This window comes from Babylonia areolata, chromosome 6 (assembly GCF_041734735.1).
Source record: "Babylonia areolata isolate BAREFJ2019XMU chromosome 6, ASM4173473v1, whole genome shotgun sequence".
NCBI classification, from domain to species: Eukaryota; Metazoa; Mollusca; class Gastropoda; order Neogastropoda; family Buccinidae; genus Babylonia; species Babylonia areolata.
The window spans coordinates 4,446,726-4,453,174 of NC_134881.1; positions in this window are offsets into that span (position 1 = coordinate 4,446,726).

Below are 6,449 nucleotides of genomic sequence, written 5' to 3' on the forward strand. Positions count from 1 at the left end.
ATATATATATATATATGTGTGTGTGTGTGTGTGTGTGTGTGTGTGTTATTTTGGGTAATGTCCAGTTTTAGCAACCAGTTTATTGCTGGAGCGGCTAAATGCACGGTATATTTCATGTCCGTCAGGTAAATTGTGGTGTAAATCAGTTGCCGGCTGAAAAACCACCGTCATAAACCCATACTAACCTTTTAACAACATGCACACTTTCCTGTACAGCGGCCTCCAAAATTGCAATTGCGGGCCGGGGAAGGCGTCCCAGATAGCATGCAAACGTTTTAAAAACGTTCAAGTTTATTTGGTTCACTTGGTTTCAAGTTAAATGGTTTACGGGTTCTAGGTAAATGTTCAGTTTTTAAAAACGTTCTTAAAACGTTATCGGCAAAACCATAGCAAGTGAAGCAATTCAGCATTGTACAAGTTTACTCCCTTGGAAATGTTTCGCGGTGGACGATTTCAAAAAGTTGCAGGGTTTTTTTGTGTGTTTTTTTTCCGAACATGAATCTCTGCATCCCCCTTTTAACCTTCAGTACAACAGCGACAACACAAAAACAATGCAAAATAAACAAACACAGCATTGCAAACAACGTGTGATGTCCGAGTCGCCGTCAGGTTAGCAGTGAGAGTCATGACGGTCACGGTGGCCGTTTTTCAGGCAGATTATGCCACTGACAATTTACCTACTCAGAGTTGATGACAAAGGTAAAATTCATGATTGTTATTCATGTCATACTTCATGCCTGCATTGCAAAACACACGAAATATACCGTACATTTAGCTCCAGGAATTTAGGTTGCTAAAATTGCCATACTGAGATATATATATATATATATATATATATATATATATATATATATATATATATATATATATATGTCGCCATAATGTCAGTCATCATTCTTATGCTGATGACACTCAACTCCAGAAGAGTGATACCCTTGAAAAATTGTCGTCGTTCTTGCAAGAAACATCCAACTGCTTCCTGGACATACAAAACTGGATGACTCTAAATGGTGTGTGTCCATCGAGATCGATGATGACCATCGTTGTCATCCAGCTGGGGGATGGGGGGAGGGTGGTGGTGGGGTGGGGGGATGCTCATGAATCTATCTGTGAATGCGCAGATGGCTGAATAGTCCAATCTGCACACGAAATGTTCGCTGACAGTTGGGGCAGACAAAGACAGGCATATCATTGTCAGGGAGCTTGTTTGCCCGTGACTTTCTGGCCTGCCTCTTCTGAACAGCTGCAGCAGTCCTGTTGGCCTCGCACAACTTGGCGCCTTTGTGCACAGCAGCGCGCCATTTGTCACGGTCCACTGCAGATTCCTCCCAGGAGTCAGGGTTGATATCAAACGCTTTCAGAGAGACTTTCAGAGTATCTCTGAAGCGCTTCTTCTGACCTCCGTGTGATCTCTTCCCTTGTTGCAGCTCGCCGTAGAAGAGCCTTTTGGGCAGCCGATGGTCTGGCATGCGCGCCACGTGTCCAGCCCAGCGAAGCTGGGACTGCATCAGGATGGTGAAGATGCTGGGAAGGGTGGTTTTTGCAAGCACCTCTGTGTCTGGGGTCCTGTCTTGCCACTTGATGTTCAGTAGCTTCCTGAGGCATGTTGTGTGGAAGTGGTTCAGCTTCTTGGCGTGTCGTTGGTACACTGTCCAAGTTTCGCAGGTGTACAGTAGTGTGGGGAGAACTACTGCTCTGTAGACCTTTAGCTTGGTCTCAAGACCAATGCCTCTTCTGTTCCAGACATTTGCATAGAGTCTGCCAAAGGTTGCGCTTGCTCTTGCAATCCTGACGTTCACTTCATCGTCGATGGTCGCATTTCGTGACAGTGTGCTGCCAAGGTATGTGAACCGCTCCACCGCACTGAGTCTCTGACCGTTGACCGTGATGTTGGGCTCAACATAGGGTTTCCCTGGGGCTGGCTGATGGAGAACTTCAGTTTTCCTCGTGCTGATGGTAAGGCCTGCTGGCAGTGGCAAACTTGTTGACGCTGAGTTGCATGTCAGCTTCAGATCCAGTGTTGAGGGCACAATCATCAGCAAACAAAAAGTCTCTGATGATGTCTGTCATGACCTTCGTTTTTGCTTGAAGCCTTCTGAGGTTAAACAGCTTGCCATCTGTTCGGTACTTTAGGCCGATTCCAACATCGCCATCTCTGAAGGCATCAGTAAGCATTGCAGAGAACATAAGGCTGAACAGTGTTGGCGCCAGGACACAGCCTTGCTTGACACCGTTTGTGACAGGAAAAGGAGCAGATGTTTCACCATTGTCCTGGACTCGAGCCTGCATGCCTTCATGGAATTGCCTGACCAAGGAAATAAATTTCCGAGGGCATCCATACTTGGCCATGATTTTCCACAGTCCCTCTCTACTCACGGTGTCGAAGGCCTTAGTGAGGTCGACATAGGTGGTGAACAGATCAGCATTTTGCTCCTGACATTTTTCTTGCAGCTGCCTTGCAGCAAACACCATGTCGGTGGTTCCACGCTCTTTCTGGAATCCACACTGGCTCTCAGGCAAATGACCTTGGTCAAGGTGTGCTGTGAGGCAGTTTAGTAGGATCCTGGCAAGTATCTTGCCTGCGATGGAGAGCAAGGAAATGCCCCGATGGTTATCACAGGCTTGCCGGTTCCCCTTTCGCTTGTACAAGTGAATGATAGATGCATCTTTGAAATCCTGGGGGATCGTCTCTTCTTTCCACATGAGTGAGTAAAGCTGATGGAGCTTCTCAGTCAGCACAGTGCCTCCATCCTTGTAGACCTCTGCTGGTATGGAGTCTGAGCCAGGTGCTTTGCCACTGGATAGCAGACGGATTGCTTTCTGGGTCTCAAGAAGTGTTGGCGGATCGTCCAGTGCTTCGTTGATGGGGACTTGTGGGAGACGGTCTATGGCTTCATCATTTATGGAGGAAGGGCGATTTAGGACACTGTTGAAGTGCTCAGCCCAGCGTTCGAGAATTTTTCTCCTTCTCGGTGATCAAGGTATTCCCATCTACACTGAGGAGGGGGGATGATCCTGAGGATGTGGGGCCGTTGATTTCTTTTAAAGCATCATAGAACCTCTTCATATCGTGCCTGTCAGCATATCCCTGGATCTCATCAGCTTTGTCACTCATCCTGCATCTGACGTAACTTTTGCTGAACAGTCCTGCGGATGGCATTGTACGCATCCTTTTTTGATGTGGACTTTGGGTTGCTCAGGTAGGCTTGATGCAGACGGCGTTTCTCATTCAGAAGCTGCTTGATTTCATCACAGTTTTCATCAAACCAGTCTTTGTGCTTTCTGGTCATGGGTCCCAGGGTCTCTGAAGCTGTACCATAGATCAGCTCACGCAGGGTACTTCAGTCAGACTCTACATTCTGGTTGTCCAGAGAGGCGGATTCCAGACGATCTTCCAGCAGCTCCACAAAGGTCTGTTTGATGGTGATGTTTTTCAGCTTAGCGATGTTGAGCCGTTTTGGAGCCTTCTGGCCTTGGGGGCGTCTCTTGGGTTGGATTCGAATATTCAGCTTCGAGACTACAAGGCGATGGTCTGTCCAACACTCGGCGCCGCACATGGTCTTTGTCACACGTACATCTTGCCTATCCCTTTTCCTGACGATGACGTAATCGATGAAATGCCAATCCTTTGAGCGAGGGTGCATCCATGACGTCCTGTTACGGGTAGGAAGGCAGAAAACTGTGTTGGTTATCAGCAGTTCATGCTCTGCACAGGTCTGAAGCAAAAGCAATCCATTTGGGTTGCAGTGGCCCACGCCGTGCTTTCCAATCACTCCATCCCAAAAGATGTAGTCAGAGCCAACTCTAGCATTGAAGGCCCCAAGAAGGATGAGCTTGTCTGCTTTAGGGATAGCAGCAATGACAGAGTGAAGGTCCTCGTAGAACTTCGCCTTCACTTCATCCGGGTTGGTCATGGTTGGGGCGTAGGCACTGACAATGGTGAGGTGCTTCTGGCCAGATGCCAGTGGGAGTTTCATGGTCATAAGCACTCAATGTTATAAATGTATTCACAACTCTGCCCCTTTCTCTCTCTGTGGGTGCCTTCACCTCTACACTCCATCTCGCTCACTACGATCGGCTTCGGATCCACTCTGTGTACGCATACCCAGATTCAAACACTTGACTGTTTGCCGCCGTTCTTTCTCTGTCTCTGGACCTTGTAATTGGAATGAACTTCATCTTTTGCTTCGTCAAGTCTCCACACTCAGCTCTTTCAAGTCTGGCCTTAAAACCCGCCTCTTCCCAAAACAGCTTCCCTTCCCTGCCATTTCGTTGTCTTCAGTTTTTTAATTTGTTTGTTTTTCTCTCCAGTTTTAAAGTTATGCATGCGTTTGAATGACTGGTGCGAAAGCACTTTGGTTTGTCTCTGCACAAGATTCAGCGCAAAATGAATATAACTTGAATGAATATAATGATAATAATTATTATATATATATGCACACACACACACACACACACACACACACACACACACACACACACATATAGTTTCAATGTGGCCATTGCTTGTGATACTTGACGCAGCCTACGTGTCACATTATCACGTAATTAAGTGGATCCTGATCTAGCTTAGTGAAAATCCTTTATGTGCTTTGAGTCTTGACGGAGTGACATGCTTTTAACGGCCGGGTTCGTGGCTGTGGTCTTTCTCTGTGAAGGCCCGGTGTTGTGGTCAAGGTGTTGGGACCTGAGTAAGGTGTTTTGCACTTAGCCTACAGCTTTAAAGTATCATTCAGTGGACATTTTTTTAACCCTATTAGACACCATTCATTACTCACCAGAAGTATTTCCAATATGACAGATCTGGTGGACATTTGTACACTGAATTTTGTTGGGCACAAAGAGAATTAAATGTTGGGGTGTAAAATTCCAATGGTATTGACACATGGAATAGCCTGTACAATAGCATTATGGTTTCGATAACAACCGAGTATCATGCGCAACCTTCTCAAGTTAGGGCTGTTGCTCATGGTTTGTAAATTCATTTTGCAGCGTGATGCATAGGCCAAAGTTCATAGTTTGGATCTTAATGACAGTGAACTGTCTTGTCAACGCCCACCCCCAATTTTGGGTCAAAACTGTACTTGGGGTAAAATACCCTGCAAACGCCTCAGTGCCGCCAAAATGAAATAACAAAAATTCCATTCCAATTTTTATTTGGGATCGTGTACGTTTCACCACTGTTACAAGTAGTGCAGGTTTAGATTTTGAGATAATGAATATATAATGTGAAACATCTACATCATTGATATGGATATTTTTTATTACGCCTATCCTCGGCCAGAGACAAAGCTCTTGGTGCTTTACAACCTGAGTAGAGCCGACAAACAGCTGCCTTTCATGCGCTCATCATTCGTTTCCTGTGCCGGTGCCATTCAGTCCGAGGCTTCACACACTCACACACACACACAGTTTGTCGTCTCATCCGAATGACTAAATCACGACGTCACTCCACTGATGACGCAGAGTATTGTTTCAGACGGTAATGCTGCTTTAAACTAATTGCAGCGAAATGTAGATATGTTCTTGTTTAATCAGTTATACAAGTCAATACCGGTCACCAGTTTACCGCGAAACAAATCATGTACACTTGAATTAAACTCTCTGCATTGGATTATCCTGCAAATATCCCCACCCACTTCTTTGAACTAAATGACTGGATTCCCACGAAGGGTGGAGTGGGCCCACAGTCAAATGCTGAAACTTGTGAAAAGAGGGACCCGTGGGCGCTTACATGGTAGTTTACAGTGGTTACACCAAAGGCAGCTGATTTACCAAAAAAATGTGAAATTTTTTCTCATTCTTTATATGCAACACTTGCTGATAGCTCATAATTCTGTTATACCAATAATGAGGTCAAATACATTACTTAAAAACAACAACAGCAACAACACCTTTGTGCTCTTCTGAAGTGGATGAATGGTCAAATCATCGTCTGGGAGGTGACAACCAATTTCACAATGGAATTGAGAATTACAACTGGAAATGAAATATGAAAACTACAGTTTGAAGCCCTCCTCAAAACTCCATCCAGAATATTCTATGTGTGACAGTGTATGTGGTTGAACAGCTATGCATCTGACAGTCTGTCTGCTAATAATTCCCATTGTGTGCTGAACTGTGCTCCACTATTAATTCTTCAAATTTACTAAATAAGCTCTGAACTCCCTGACTGCCATGGCAGTAAGAATCGACAGGCATAATGATGTCATTGATGGCATCATCAAAAGAAGGGAAATTATTTTGGGAGGCAGAAAATTAACACATTGGGGGAAAGTGATTCATTTTCAGAACTTTTTCTCAGTTTTTAGCTAAGAATATTAATTTATTACTTGAACACCACTTTGTACTGTTTTTATTTTCCGGCAGTTCACTGGGCATGCTCCTTTGCACACTATGCAATGCGTGTCCAGTAATGATGCTATCGATCTCGTTTTGTTTTTGTTTCT